The sequence below is a fragment of the Mandrillus leucophaeus genome, unplaced genomic scaffold (genome assembly GCF_000951045.1).
Source record: "Mandrillus leucophaeus isolate KB7577 unplaced genomic scaffold, Mleu.le_1.0 Scaffold233, whole genome shotgun sequence".
NCBI lineage: Eukaryota > Metazoa > Chordata > Mammalia > Primates > Cercopithecidae > Mandrillus > Mandrillus leucophaeus.
The window spans coordinates 949758-965656 of NW_012102399.1; the positions used below are offsets into that span (position 1 = coordinate 949758).

At 36.5% G+C, this 15899-nt stretch overlaps 1 protein-coding gene across 1 annotated transcript in view; it reads right to left on the reverse strand.

Moving 5' to 3' along the window:
• ZFHX4 (zinc finger homeobox 4) overlaps nt 1–15899 on the reverse strand; it is a 174715-nt gene that overhangs the window by 33702 nt on the left and 125114 nt on the right. The window lies entirely within an intron of this gene.

Consider the following 15899-nt stretch of genomic DNA (forward strand, 5'->3'; position numbering starts at 1 on the left):
TCATTCCTTCTCCACACCAAGTCACCACCTGCTGTTGATTCCATTTTACCAAGTCTCTTGTCATGGGTGCTCTCTGTTCCCTCTGTCTTCTTCTCCTTCCTGACCATTTCAGCAGCCTCTATAATCATCTATATGCCTCAAATTCCCTGTCTTTCCAATCCAATCCCTCATAAAATCTCAAGAGTTATCTTTTTAGAAGATAGAATCTTGAATACAAATCATTTCTCCATCACTTCTAGGTGTGGGTGAATTACTTAGCCTCACTAAACCTCAAGTCCCTCATGCATAAAATGAAGATAGAACTATGTAAATAGTAACAGTAAAAGAAAATAATACAACTAAAGGTGCAACGTGATATAGTCTTTAACATCTGAAGAGACCAGATGTTATCAAAAAGTTAAAAAAAATGGTCACATAATTCTTAACTTAATCATGTTTACTTACTATTTCTAGCAATGGCATCTCTGGTTGATTCTGAAGACTTTCATTAAACAAATAATTAACCTTGAAAATAGAAACGCATAACAAGGCACTATTATTGCATTTACTAATTGTCTTTCCTTCTGTGTATAAAACCTTTGACCTTTAGTAGTAATCTATTTAAAAACAATACAATCATAATAAATACTCAGTGCTCCCCCACCAAAAAACCATTATGTTAAATTCATCATGAAAGAAAAAATTTATTCTCAATGTTTACTTATAAATCCATGAGTAGCTTCCAAATACATCACAGCCTTAATGGACATCCTACATGTCACTCAAGAAGTCCACCTTCTTTCTCTTGACAACTTCTCATGTTGTTATGCCTTGATCAACGTGGTTCCTTTGATTTTGAACACCTTTTTGTTCTTCCCCTGTTAGCCTCCTAATTCTTCCCTCAGAACCAAAAGCACGTGAAGCCTCCTCTGTGCACCCATCATGATTAACTTACATGTATGTTTCAGCACTTATCATGATGTATTAATTTTCACATGGTCCAGGTATGTTTCCCCAATAAATTTTGATTTCCTCAAATGCAGCTTTTCATTTCATGGATTCTCAAGTAAGGACAGAGTAAGACATCAAAGTCACCTAAGACTCTTTCATAGAAAATACTAACCTACATCCTATATCCTAAAACAGATGAATCTGAAGATGAGAACTTTCTTGTAGCTTCCCAGAGCTTCAGGACTCTAAATTCAGAGCTCTGTCAACTATACCACAGATAATACAAATGCAGACAATACCCCCGCTCTCTCTCTATATGTGTGTGTATGTGAAAACCATTTCTCTTTTTTCTAGCGAAGAATCAACATAATTTATCAGAAAATCTCTACCACTACCTCCACATACACATTTCAATGTATTATATAGACTTGTTCAAAATGAATGTCAGTAGTACCTAGGTGACTTTGACCAAATAACTGCTATTCCTTAAAGATTAATGAAAGTAAAAATAAAACAACGACAAATTATTGAGTTCATATCTCTGCCAGGTACTGTGATAAGCTATTTGTATAGAAACCATCGTGTAATCCTCACAATAACATAATGAGGCAATTATTAATCCTTCTTTTACAAATCAAGAAGCTAGAGTTTAAATAGGTTAAAGTAATTTGCCTCAGGTCACAAAGTTAGAAACCAATAGCCTGGAATGAAACCCTTGTCTGTCTGGTATAAAAGTCTGTCAAATTATCAATGCGTCTAGTTGTAATACCACAATATTTGGGGGCCTGTAAAGGTTTGCCTAGTCTTAGCAAAGGTCAGAAACCAAGTTGTGGGGAAAGCAACTTTTCTCTAGACTGGTGAAAATTCTGCTGTTTCATAACATATGTATGCTCCTTGAATATAAAATATAACCAAATAATAATTTGGTGCCATATTAAAGTTACTTCATTTGATAGTGATTTAATGAAATGTACAAAATGTCAAAATCAGAAACTGTTGTTTAATCTTACAAATTAGGTCATGTGGTACTTAGAGACTGCTCCAATGAGAGCTACCTGTACAAATAATTTCATAAAGGAATGTTTAGATCCTCAATAGTGTTGCTCTCTTCATACAAATATAAATATTTTAATAAAGGAGCTTTTAACTTATAAAATGAAATGATTAATCTATATTCTTCTGCCTGTGTAAAATGAAATGTTTAAAACCTAGTAATGATACATAGCATCTTACAATATATCACCTTAATAACTGGTCTGTAATAACAGATCTGACTGCTGTTAACACGATTTGTCTCTTTTGCCGGTGATTTAATTAGATTACTAATTTGTGTTCTCTAGCACCTGACCTTCCTTGTTTTAATACTCTTTAAAAAAAATGCCATTGACTTAGCTTTTCCAGTATTCTACCCTATCCTGTCAATTTGGTGATAATCACGCATTTGAAAATTATGCCAAATTATGCTATTTTCATTAACACAATGTGGGAGTAATCAACATCATTTTCTGTGGAATAGTGTATTGATCATCACAATCGCCATCAACAACAACATTTTACAGTGTATCTGCTCTGTGCCAAGTACTGAATAATATCGTTATGTGTGTTATGACACCCATAGCAAGTGATGGAGCTGGGATTTGAACCCACACAGTTTTATTTCAGAGATAGTTCTCTTAAACACAATGATAGATTGAACCATAGTTTTTAAATCCTACAAGTAGCTTTCCTTTTTTTAATTCTGCATTTATTTCTAGTGTTCATTTTTGTTGTTCTCATTCAGGTCTGAATTCTTCTAATCACCTATTTCTTTAGCCTAACCTAAATGGTTACATCTACAAAAACCAAGCTTAATGCCAAAATGTTTAAGGTTCCCATTCCTTAAATGGAGTCTCACTCTGTAACCCAGGCTGGAGTGCAGTGGCGCGATCTCAGTTCACTGCAACCTCCACCTCCCGGGTCCCGGTTCAAGAAGCAATTCTCTTGCCCCAGCCTCCCAAGTAGCTGAGCTTACAGCCACACACCACCATGCCCAGCTAATTTCTGTATTTTTAGTAGAGACGGGGTTTCATCATCTTGGCCAAACTGGTCTTGAACTCCTCACCTTGTGATCTGCCCGCCTCAGCCTCCCAAAGTGCTGGAATTAGAGGCATGAACCACCGTCAATTCCTTTTGATCATAAGAATGAAAGTTCTCACCGCCCTTTCTCTCACTACTTTTTACTGCCACATCTACCCCTAAGCCTCTCCATAATGAGTCTCCAACCCATTACTCATTTCTACCTTTTCCTTCCCTGAACAAGTGATACTTATTCTGGTAAGTAAACTGACAACTTTCAGGTATTTAATCTCAGTTCAAAAATCATCACGTTCCCATCTGGCAAATCTTCCGCCCCCATCCCAGTCCCCTCACCGCTAATTGGGGTAACAATTTTGCAAAACTATAATCCATACAAATCTCATGGCCATGGAAAGATTTGGAATTTTAATTTTTTAACAGTCCAGATATTTATGCAGAGAATTACAAGATCAAGATATGGGAATAAATTTAACCTGTACTAGGTGACTGCAACAGCCATGGGCAAAATTTGGGATGCATTCAGCACAACTTTAGAGGCAACTGGAATTTTTGAAATAATGGATATATGTTCAAGCTGCCAAGCATAGTACTAATACTATTTGCCTATGAAACTTCCCATCTCACCTCCTCCCAATAATTTGCTAATGCATTAAACAATAAAGTATAGTACTATTCTTACAAAATGTTTAGCACATAAAATAAAATATATACCACCAGAGTAAATATTAAGCCAACCGGTGTAAAATAGTAAAGGGAAAGAAAAACATTTTCTGTATTCCTATGCAACATTATGAATCCCATGTTATTTTCATTTACAATAAGCCCAACTCTTACTGTTTTTTTTTTTTTAATTGGAGAAAAAGACTAAATTCTATGATAGAGTTCACAAGTGTCAAACAACCTTCACTCCTCAGCCCTTCTAGCCATGCCTTTTCTGTTTTACTTTTGAAGCTTTTCCCACTTCTACTGGAGCTATGTGACTAATTGTAAAAGGATATTTTAGAGCCTATGAATACAATAAAAGATATTAGCAGCACTCTAATTGCAAACTAATAAATTATCACTTTTGGAAACCTGTTAGGTGCTAGGCATGTATCTTGCATTTCCTTATTTAATCCTCACGGTAATCTGCAACAGAAAAAAAATCACCGTGTTTATGGAAGAGATGAGATATCAAAGCTCAGACAGTTTAACTTTTTCCAAAGGCACAGAGCAGCAGAAGTGAGATTTGAAGGAGTGACTCCAAAGTTCTGTACCTCCCCACTGGACAGCACTGTCTCTAGGCAGCCCTCAGGACTCCTGAGTCAGGCAGCCTGAAAACTAAATTTTTTTTCCTCCTAAAAAAAAAAAAATATATAGCTTACATGGCTTCAAAGCAAATTCATCACAATTAGCATAATATTTAGAAGAATACATCAAATTCAACATTTATTATTATCTTAGTAATCGATATTTTAACAATGCCCTCTGAACTTGTTTTGGCATTGCAAAAGTCAAGTCAGTGTGTCCAGATAAAGCAAGTTCACAATTAAAAATGATTTCAAGTGGTCTTCTCCATCCTTTTCCTAAGTGGATACAAAGACTGCTCTTCTAAAAAGCTGAGCAACTCAGCATGCTACCAAATGGTTTTGAGTAACCAAGCAACATCATCTTTGTTGACCTGTAGTGCTTTCTCTTAAATTATTTCTTCCAGGCAGTAATAGATTGAAGTGCATTGGATGCTCCAGTGTCAATTATCTGAATGGGGCTGGATTTGTAATTTTTTATTTTCTGGAAAAGTAAAGCTCCTTTGCCCTGCCCTGACTGTTTTTACCCAGAAGTTATTTTTATACAGTTAGGGAGTACTATCTCCTGGGGCCTCCTCAGCCAGGAATTTGTGATCACTTCTTTCTGCTTCTTGAGTCATCTATGACCTCGGTGTAATGGAGCCTCAAAAGAATTTAATAAGTTCCTGATATAAATTAGTTGCAATAAATTACTTATATACATCTTCTTAATGTCTTATATTTTAAAGTGCTTTTATTAAAACATTCATTCTTAAATTTACTAATTCCTAATATATTTCTCCATAAAAGAATCTATTTCATTTCTGATTGTTTTGAAATTAAAGATCAAACTTCTGTGAGGATAATTTCAGTGTAAAATTGTGTTTCCATCTATCAACCAGTTGCCCAATTATCTAGATTTAAGTCCTTATAGCAGGGGTCCCTAACCCCAGGGCTGTGGATCACTATTGGTTCGTGGCTTGTTAGGAACGGGCCGCCCTGCAGAAGGTGAGCGGCCTGCAAGCAAGCATTTACCGCCTGAGCTCCACCTTGCGTCAGATTAGAGGCAGCGTTAGATTCTCATGGTAGCATGAATCCTCTAATGAATTGCACCTGCAAGGGATCTAGGTCATGTGTTCCTTGTGAGAATCTAATGCCTGATGATCTGAAGTGGAACAGTTTCATCCCCAAACCATCTACACCTGACCACTCCATCTGTGGAAAAACTGTCTTCCATGAAACCAGATCCTGGTGCCAAAATTGTTGGAGACCACTGCCTTATGGGATTCATCAAAATTTCTCTTTATATTGTCTAGAACAAGGTTCATTCCTCAGCATACTGTGCTGGTTTTGCTAGGTTGCTCATCAGCATAGGAAACTGATCCCCATCCATAAACTGATCCCTCTTCCACCCAACAATAGCTTTTGTTCATGGTGAGCACTGGGTAGTTATTTCAACTCTTTGCTTCCTATCTCAAAACCGGCTCTTATTTTATTGTGGTAAGAACACTAAACAGGAGGTTTACTGTCTTAACCAATGTTTATGTGCACAATACAGTATTGTTGCCTATAGGTACAACGTTGTGCAGCAGATCTCTAGAACTTACTCCTATTACTTAACTGAAACTTTATATCCTTTGTTTATAACTCCCCATTTCTCCTACCCCTCCATCCCTGGCAACCACCATTCTACTCTTTGATTTATAAATTTGACTATTTTAAATACTTTAGAGTGCTTTAGTGGAATCATACAATGTTTCTGTTTTCATGATAGGGTTCATCCAATGTTGTCTCACAGCTAGTTTTTAATTCATGAAAGCCTCTATTTTCTACTCCACAGTTACTAGGTTTTTCAAATAGCTGTATACTAGGTCAAAAGTCTTTTGAAATTATTTTTTAATAGAGAAGAAAAAAATAGTTATCCAGCAGTACTTCTTTATCTTTACTTCCTTTAACTCTTTCAAAGACTCCTTACAGGGTGGTATGGTTTGGATGTTTGTCCCTTCTGGAACTCATGTTGAAATGTGGTTCCCAGTGTTGGAGGTAGGGCCTGGTGGGAGGTGATTGGATCATGAGGGCAAATCCCTCATGAATGGTTTAGCACCATTCCCTTGGTGATAAGCGAGTTCTCACTCAGTTCATGCAAGATCTGGTTGTTTAAAATAGTCTGGGACCTTCCCCTTTCCTCTGTCCTTTAATCCCACTCTTGCTATGTGATGTGCCTGCCTTCCCTTTGCCTTCTGTCATGATTGGAAGCTTACTGAGGCCATCACCAAGAGCAGATACTGGTGTCATGCTTATACAGCCTGTAGAACCATGAGCTAATTAAGCTTCTTTTCCTTATATATTGTTCTGCCTCAGATATTTATTTATAGTGATGCAAAAATGGCCTAACATACAAAAGTATCTTTACTCTCAAGCAAGCTGCATTTCTTTGGCTCAGTCCTATTATTTGGTTCTTGGAAGCTTCTATAACTTCTCTTACACTTTCATCTCAAAGACCTGTGATGATGGGTGCCTCCCTCTAAGATTGCACTGTTTTTAAATGACAACAACCATAGAGTTGAATCAGTGTCACAAGTTTTTAAAAATGCTTTCTTGATTCTCTAATTTCATAATTCCCAATATTTTATTTTCATCACAATGAGTTACTTGGGCATATTTCTTTGGAGCCATTATCCATGAAACCATCATTCACTCTTGCTGTGAAGAATCAGAGAACATAATCCCTGTGTTGAAATAATGGTCAATTCTTTCTTAACTATCTGAGATTCATTCTTTTTGCTTGAGAAGTTTGGGCAAGCAAAGATAAAAGGGAGATATCAGTGACATAAAATTGCCGACTTCTGCTACAGCAACCCTGCCCTCAGAAACCTAAGTTGTTCAAAGAAGCATTTCATTAGGAGAATGTTGGCTGCTCTTGGAGCAAGGAAAAAACACCATGGAGTTAAGAACCAAATCCAAATACACTTAGGCCTGAATCCCAGCTCCACCAGTTTCTAGCTATTTGATACTGTCCAAGTTACTTAACTTGAAATTATACTATCCTCCTTGAAATTCAGGATTCTATATGGGCAAGTGGAAACAACAGTAAATTTGCAGGATGGTAATAAGGAGAAAAGTTAATAAATACAAAGTGTATAGTACTGAATAAGTAGTAACTGTACTTATGCATAATTCTTCTCGGGCTTTAATCAATCCTGCTGAACACAAGTTACTCAAAGAAAAGACTACATCAATTTGGTACTATGGCTTTATGGCTTTTTAGACTGTATTTATAGGTAATGTACTCTTTGTCCATCAGTTAAGTTAGTGTTTTAGGCCTTTAAAATATCACTATTATTTGTGCAGATATTTTGGAGGTAGCAAATGTTAACAAAACTAAACATTGATTTCTTAAGCATTGTAGTTTGAAAGTTTTGGTTTTTTTTAAAGTAAATCCCTAAGCAAATTTTACACATGCTGCAATAACAGCAGTATGTGTATCAATTTGTAAAGGCTTGGCCTTTTACAAAAATCATAGTGAGGCTGGGTGCAGTGACTCACTCCTATAATCCCAGCACTCACTTTGGGAGGCCAAAGCAGGAGGATCACCTGAGCCCAGGAGTTCCAGAGCAGCCTGGCAACAAAGTGAGACCCTGTCTCTACAAAACGTAAAAATAACTAGTCAGGTAGAGTGGCACATGCCTGTAGTCCCAGCTAATCCAGAGGCTGAGGCAGGAGGATTGGTTGAGCCCAGGAGTTTGAGGTTACAGTGAGCTATAATCGTACTGCTGCACTCTAGTCTCAGCAACAAAGTGCGACCCTGTCTCAAAAAATGAAAATGAAAATAAACAAAAATGACAGTGACAGAATATGAACTTTGAAGGACTGGTAATAATATATAAGTCAGCCCTAGGTAAGTTTTTTCCTTGCAAAAGAAGGGATCCTCTGCTCCCCACACCAAACTTCCACCATCCACCTTCTGGTAAGAGAAAAACTTGATGATAAGTTACAAACAATCTCAGAATATATAGGCCTACAAATGTGGCAGTCTGCAAAACTCTAAACATTTTCATCCGTACACAAATATTGGATTTGAGTAATTTTCTAGATTATTCCCTATGTTGCAGTCACCTAAATCATATGCCTTACTGAACACACCATTAAGACACAAAACATTTCTTTTTCTTGAAAACAATTCATAATGAACCCAAAGATAGATAATACTTTGGAGCTTTCACAAAGGCAGTGTTTAACAGGAAATGCATAAAATAAGAAGCTCAATAAGGAAGCCTTTTCTTCAATCTGTAAAAATTTAAACTGATCTATTAATATGTTGGCACCAGTGTCCTCATCTGTAAAATGGGGATACAATTACCTCCTTTCTTGCGATCACACCTAGTCACTGTGAGGATGAAATGTAAGTTGTTATCACCATCTCTAAGTGCACATGTAAAACAAATAAATAAAATCTTGCTACTATACTTTCTAAATATTTAATGCTTATATATCCTGCCATGGAATGTATCACTACTACTTATAATAAACTACTCTTTACAGTTATATACATGGGAGAAATTATTGCTTCTCATAGGTAGGGTTATTTATTTTGTGAATTATATTTGGCCATAAAAGAAAATCCTCAGATAACTAGATGATGTTTTTTACCAACATGATAATTGTTGAAATAAATTTACCATTAACCTAAGATGCAGTAAAGTTTCTGAAATTCTATGTAAAAAATCCTTGGCTTGGAACTTTCTGCATCTCATCACATTCAAAAAGGTCAAATTTATATAGTTATAAACACCAAATTATACTTATGAGAACTAACCTAGGCAATGATGGATACAAACATAAGTGAAAGAGATCTGGAAAGGAAAAGTTAGTGAAAATATTCATAGTCCCAGAAAAGGAAGATTAGAAAAGCTACCTTGTGCCAAGAATGAAAACTGTGCTATTGGAACCTGCTATGAATTTTCGAGACAATACTTATGCATATCCATGAAATGTTTATTTAATAAATCATTCACTAATGAGCAAACAGATTGATGAGATTTGGCACATTGCTCTCTTTGGACTGTGTAAGCGGTAGAAAAAATGGTTTCTGAGACATAGCCAATTTATTTTCTCCTGTGCCTGAATGCATGTATTGGCAAAGAGTTCCTTGGATCTTGGCAGCATGGGGGTTTTAAGCAGAGGTGCCATGATCATATTTTCATCTGTGGGATGCTTTGCAGAGGATTAAGTAGAGGAAGAGGTGTCTCGCTGTTAAAAAAAACAGACACTATAGCATCCATCACACTTCAAAGTATAACTGTCTAGAATAAATTGTGGAGAAAGGTAGAACAGACATTTCACTGGAGAGAAAAGAAATGTTAAAAAGTCCAATATTAGGTCAAGAGAAAAGATGATAAGCTCAATTTTGAACATGAATTTGAGTAAAGAGATTTAGTAAACATGTAAGTTTATGGGACTAGATCTTGGAAGTTGAATATATTTGAAAACGTTATTAACCAATGACTTGTGAGTAAATGACACTTCTTAGAATATATATAGTATGGACAATGAGGGCTAAGGGCAAAACTCTAGGGAGTAAAAATTAAGAAATTAAATGACATTGAAGAATGATAAAGGCTACTGAGAAAGAACAAAGAGGGGCTGGGAGTGGTGGCTCATGCCTGTAATCCTAGCACTTTAAGAGACCAAGATGGGGGATCACTTGAGGTCAGAAGTTCAAGACCAGCCTGGTCAACACAGTAAGACCTCATCTCTACAACAAATAAAATCACAATTAGTCAGGCATGATGGAGCACACTTGTAGTCCCAGTTACTCGGGATGCTGAGGTAGGGAGGATTGCCTGAGCCCAGGAATTTGAGGCTGCAGGGAGCTACGATCTTGCCACTGCAGTAATGAGATCATCAAAAAAAAAAAAAAAAAACAAAAAAACAAAAGAGGTGGACATAGGATTGGGGAGTGATTGGTAAAGTAGTGGCCAAAGGAAAAAAAAACCTTGGAATCACAAGTATAAAATTATACAGAGAAGTCAAGTAAAATAAAGTCATTGTCGATATCGTCAGAGATGATGGTGGCTTGGATCAAGGAGGCAGTAGAGAAACTGGTATATATTTCAAAAGAGCAGTAGATAGGACTTGCCAATGGGTCTAATGAGAAATGGGAGAAAATGAAAAGGATCAATAATTATTCCAATGTTTTTGGCCCAAGAAATAAGAGTTAAGATGCCATTTACTAAGATGAGGGAAAATGCAGGTGGAACAAGTCGGGAGTAAAAAGAAGGTCTGAATATGTTTAGTTTGAGATTTTCTGTTTATATATGCAAGTGAAGGTGTAAAGTAGGCAAGGGTATGAAGGTGTGTGTGTATGTGGAGTGACAGGGACAGAAACAGAGAGAGAGATAGAAACAGAGAGCAAGTGGAGGGGAAGAGAGGGCAATGCATTAAAGGTGGTTTAAGTTTTGGAGATGAGATCCAATGAGATAATCTAGAGAATGAGGGTCCATGATTGAGCCTGGGATTCATTCCTATCAGCATATCAAAGCTGGGGGCACTATAGCAGTCTACACACAGATGCAAGAGGTGATTTATCATTGACAATATTTAGAAGTGCCAGTACATGGTAAAAACGAAAATACAGCAGGCCAACTTTTAGTCAGTTTTATTACTGTTTTTTCTTTATTTTAATTCCCTATGGTGAATATATTGTTTTTATTGCCTGTGCTGAGGTGAAAGACTCCCACGATTTCCTTCCAAAACAAGGAAGGACCAATGAAGAAAACTGATCAGGAATGAGGTAGGAGAAAACCAAGAGAGGATAGAAAGCCTAGTGAAAAAAAAAATCTCAAAAAGAAGGAAGAGGGCAGCTTGTTAAAAGCTGCTAGCTATTGTAGTTAAGTGGACTAGGAATTGGTCATTAGGTTTGCCAAAGAACAGATCAACAGAGTCCTTGATTGGAGCTTCTTTAGTGGAGTGGTGTGAATGCAAACACCTCCTGAACATGGGTAGAAGGGAAAAAGAAGATGAAAAAAATGGAGATGTCAAGTGTGGTAAATTCTCAGAGGAGTCTGCTTTAAAAATGACCAGAGAAATGGGGTGGTATCTGAAGGTAGATGTAGCATTAGGGAGGGTTTTATAAGTAGAGAGATACAGGGAAGGTTGAGATGATGATGGGAATGAGCTAGTGAAAAGGGAAAAATTAATAATGCAGAAGAGAGTGAAGCAGTGACAGGTGTCATAGGATGGTCCTAAGTGTAGATGTCTGAAAAACATTGAGGGTGAAAGTCAAATTATCACAAAAGTCAATGAAATTGAGACTAGGGCTTATCATCCTGGAGCTAGAGATCAGGAGTATGACAATAATTGGGGAGGAGAGTTGGCAGAGTAGGAAGGACAGAGAAAAGAGGCACCAAAATGGATGCGAACAATACAAGACAGAGACTAAAAGAGAGATTCAGAAAGCAGAAGCCATTTGGTTTTAACATATAATATATACCTATTGCCTGTTTGTGATACACAGTGACTGTAATCATTTTTGTTGCATAAAGATCTGGCTAGCAATCCTATCTAGCTGTGAACCAACACCACTACTTTTTCATTGTAGGAATTTTTCATGGAGGCTATAAGCAATAAAACTTCTCAACAAAGATGAAAATCCCTATGAAACATAAACAGTTTCCTATTAAACTCTCAAATTAAGTTTTATGGCAATACCATCACACTGTAATGTTTGTAATATTCTCAAGTTTGATCAGAAAAACTAAGCAATATATAATGCATATGGCACATGTATTTTAGGACTTTGGTCCAAGATGATTAAAAGGCCTCAAAAGTGTGTGGCAAACTGGTACTTTTCTCCACACACTCATTAAATTTGCTGTCATGACTAATCAGATGAAGCATGTCATAATCATCACTAGTGTAAAAGGTGACATATAGGCTAAAGTCACACTGCCATAAACATCTTATGATTCAAACAAAAAATGATTGTGTGAAAGAGCAAATATGTCATTATAATACATGATAATAGCAAATAGGGAAAATGAACTTAAGTATGAACAATTAATTCATAAATGATTACCAGGATTCAAAAGTTCAAAAAGGTGCAAAATATATGGTAATCTGAAAAACAATAAAAAGTGGGTTTGAAAGGATGAGGATATTGGTGGTAAAGAAATTGAATTTTTAAAATCATTTATTTTTGTTTACTTCACATATACAAACTAGAAGTAAAAACATCTCTACTATGGTAAATAATTTCAGACAAAGGCAGAATTCCCTTCGGAGGATTTTTAACAATGCTGTTACTGCGTACATAGAAACAATAGCAAAAATATATTCACTGAAAAATGTAAGTAACATGGGAATAAACTGCATCTTTTATATGGTCAATATTTTTGTAATGTTCTCATACATTTTATATCTCTTTACTCTGATCCTCACTTTTGTCCTCAGAGGAAGCAAATGTTGTATCACCCTAAATATTCTAGAACTCTATATCCAGAGTGAAGAAAACCAACCTCTAATATGTCCAAGTTGCTTGCAAGGGTTGAAAATACACTGCTTTTTGCATACACCATTAATTGTTGGAAAGAATCTCTTATATATACACACAAAATTAGAATGTAATAGGGTGAGGCCAAATGGACTATTGGAGAATCAGTTTTCATTTATTCCAACTCTGCACCCCATCTTTCCTGTGATGCTTGTGAAAAGGTTTCACAGTACTTACAAGCTGTTGGTGGGGCACTCTGTCTTCCTGCTTCCTGCCAAATGCATGGAGGTAATCCTGTCTCACCAAAAGTCCTATAGACAGGTACAGATAAACTTCTCCCCATTGTTCTCCCACAAGAGCGGCACCCACCATGAATGTTCCATTTCACCTCATGTCTAGTTCACCTAATGGCCTAGCTCTGGGTTTATTTATATTTACATATTCAAGGAGTATATATTGAACACTTACTAGGTGCAAGACACCCTGATAGTCCTGTTATGGAAGTTCCAAAAGAATAGTTTATAGCTATTTCTGTTTAATCAATCCTTTTTATTTAGAAAGATATAAAAATGACTTACATTATTCCACATTCCATAAAATATTTCCACTATATTTATTCAGCATAAATGACATTAATAGGCTAACATAAATATAAGCTCTAAATGTTATAAATAAAACAGAGCCCCTAACACTGTTTTATTAAAACTACCAAAAGCCCATTAAAATCATGAGGAAAAATGAATACCTTTTTGCTAGTTAAAAAAAAAAAAAAGAAAAAGAAAAAAAAACCCTTATGAGCATATTACTTCCCCTCCCCCTCCCACACTAGTTTAAAACATTTTGTCTGAAAGGGGAAAATGTAGTGCCTTACTATCAGGGCCCCTTCACCCTGCCTAATCACTCTGAGAAGTTTTCTATAGTCACCAAGCTTCAACCTTCAGTGGGACCCTTGGCTCCTCCTTCATTGCTTCTATTTAGTTGGTAAGTTTACTCTGGATTCTCTCTCTCTCTTTTTTTTTTTTTTTTTTTCAAAGCTCGTGGTGTCACTCAGGCTGGAATGCAGTGTCACGAACATGGCTCACTGCTTTTTTTTTTTTTTTTTTTGGCAAAGCTCGTGGTGTCACTCAGGCTGGAATGCAGTGTCACGAACATGGCTCACTGCAGCCTCAACGTCTTAGGCTCGATGGATCCTCCTGCCTCAGCCTCTTGAATATCTGGGACTACAGAAATGTGTCACCATGCCTGGTTAATTTTTTAACTTTTATTTTTAGTAGAGACAAGGCCTCCCTGTGTTGCCCAGGCTTGCTTAGTCTCAAACTCCTGGGCTCATGTGATCTTCCTGCCTTGGCATCCCAAAGTGCTGGAATTATAGGTGTGACCCACCGTGACTGTTCTTGATTCATTTTTAATGCTCTTTTCTATGTGTTGGGCCCTACCTCAGTGCCAGCCTCCCAGTATGTTGACTGGCTTCGAATGAGCTCTCTGCCTCCGGGTCCTCTTGCTTCCTAAAACACCTCTTCAACAATACCATTCATACACTCAAAAGCTTTGGTACTTTCTTATTTTCTCCTTTATCAAATCCAAACTTCTTCACTTGGCTTTCAAGGCATTCCATAATCTTAACTATCTAGTTAATTTTTCTTTCTTTCTTTCTTTTTTTTTTTTTTTTTTGCTTCCTCCTAAATGGTCATGAATAGTCTTTTAGTTTAGTTTCTTGCTTCTCCCTCAGTCTTATCAATGTCTTTCATCTCTGAGTCTGCATCATGCCATTCCTCCTCTTAACCCTAAGGACAATGCCGAAATAAACAAAATAAAGAAACACACAAAGAGAAGTAAATAAAACCTTACTTCATTTTCCTACCCTACTCAATTTTCATGTCCTCATACCTCCATCAGCTATATCAAATCCCACAGTTTCAATGTTCCTCTAAACCATTACTGAACTTGAATTCCCTCAAAATGTCCTAACTTACCTGATTTATGGTGACAAGTTCATTGATTCTGTCCTCTAGGCAGCCTCGAAACTCCTTGAGGGCAGGGAACTTCCACTTTTCTATCTCTCACAGCCCCAGGCCAAATGCTAAACCCAGAGCTGTTGCTCAGTGGATTCCTTTCAAGTGATTTCTACAACCAATAATGGCAGTAGTAGAAGAATCTTCCAGATACTAAAGTAGGGTCCTGTTCTCCACTTCATCCTGATTCTGATTTCAATTAATTCATCGAGTATTTGCCACATTTACTATTAGATGCAAGTATCTGGTATTCTTGCTCAACAGGACAGGAGTTTAAAATCCAACTGAAATAGGCTAAAGAGGGAGACAAGTTCTTTACGGTTATATGCGAGCTTTGTTAGCAATTCTTTCTCCTTTTCTCTCTCAATATACATTTTAGAAATAAGTTACCCTGCACCGTTTTCCTTTTCCTAGTCCCTTCTTGTTACTGGTTTGTGAATGTGTAAGTCGTATGCATTTAATTCTTTGAAGTCCAAACACATTCTTGCTTGAAATAAAAGCTCTGGAGGATGAAATAAGACTATACAATTATTGCAAAATGGTAATAAAATCACCTCCCCACACTTCCCTTGAGGACCATGGTCAAGGAAGATCTAGCTAAGAGGGCTGAAACAGACTGTCAACTTGACTTTTAATTTTATGAACTATGAGAGTTTGGACAAAAAAATCTTCAAAGGGTCAATATCATTTCTACAAATGAGAAGAAGACTGAGTGTGAAAAGGCTGCTTTGAAGCAGGCTCAGAGGAAAAAAATCTTAAGAGCAAATATCAATAGTACTTTCTCAATTTCTCATTTTTTTTTTTCTTTAAAAGGGCTTTTCTTTCTTTTAAGCACAGGAATTGCAGTTAAAAATTATTTTATAACCCTTAAAATGAAAACATTTGCCTATTAAGCTCCAACAATCCACAATTTATTCTATCTGTAAAGCATATCATTTGGCCTCCTGCTGTTCCATTTAACTTTAGCTGAACCTTTTTTTTAATTGTTTCCTAATCTACCCTAATTTGCTTAAACGCCTGATCTGCCATTTCTCAAACTGTTTGTTTACATCTCACTGGAAACGTGTAACAGTTAACAAAGTGTTTTAAGAACTAGAAATAATGATAGAGTTAGACATTTTAATT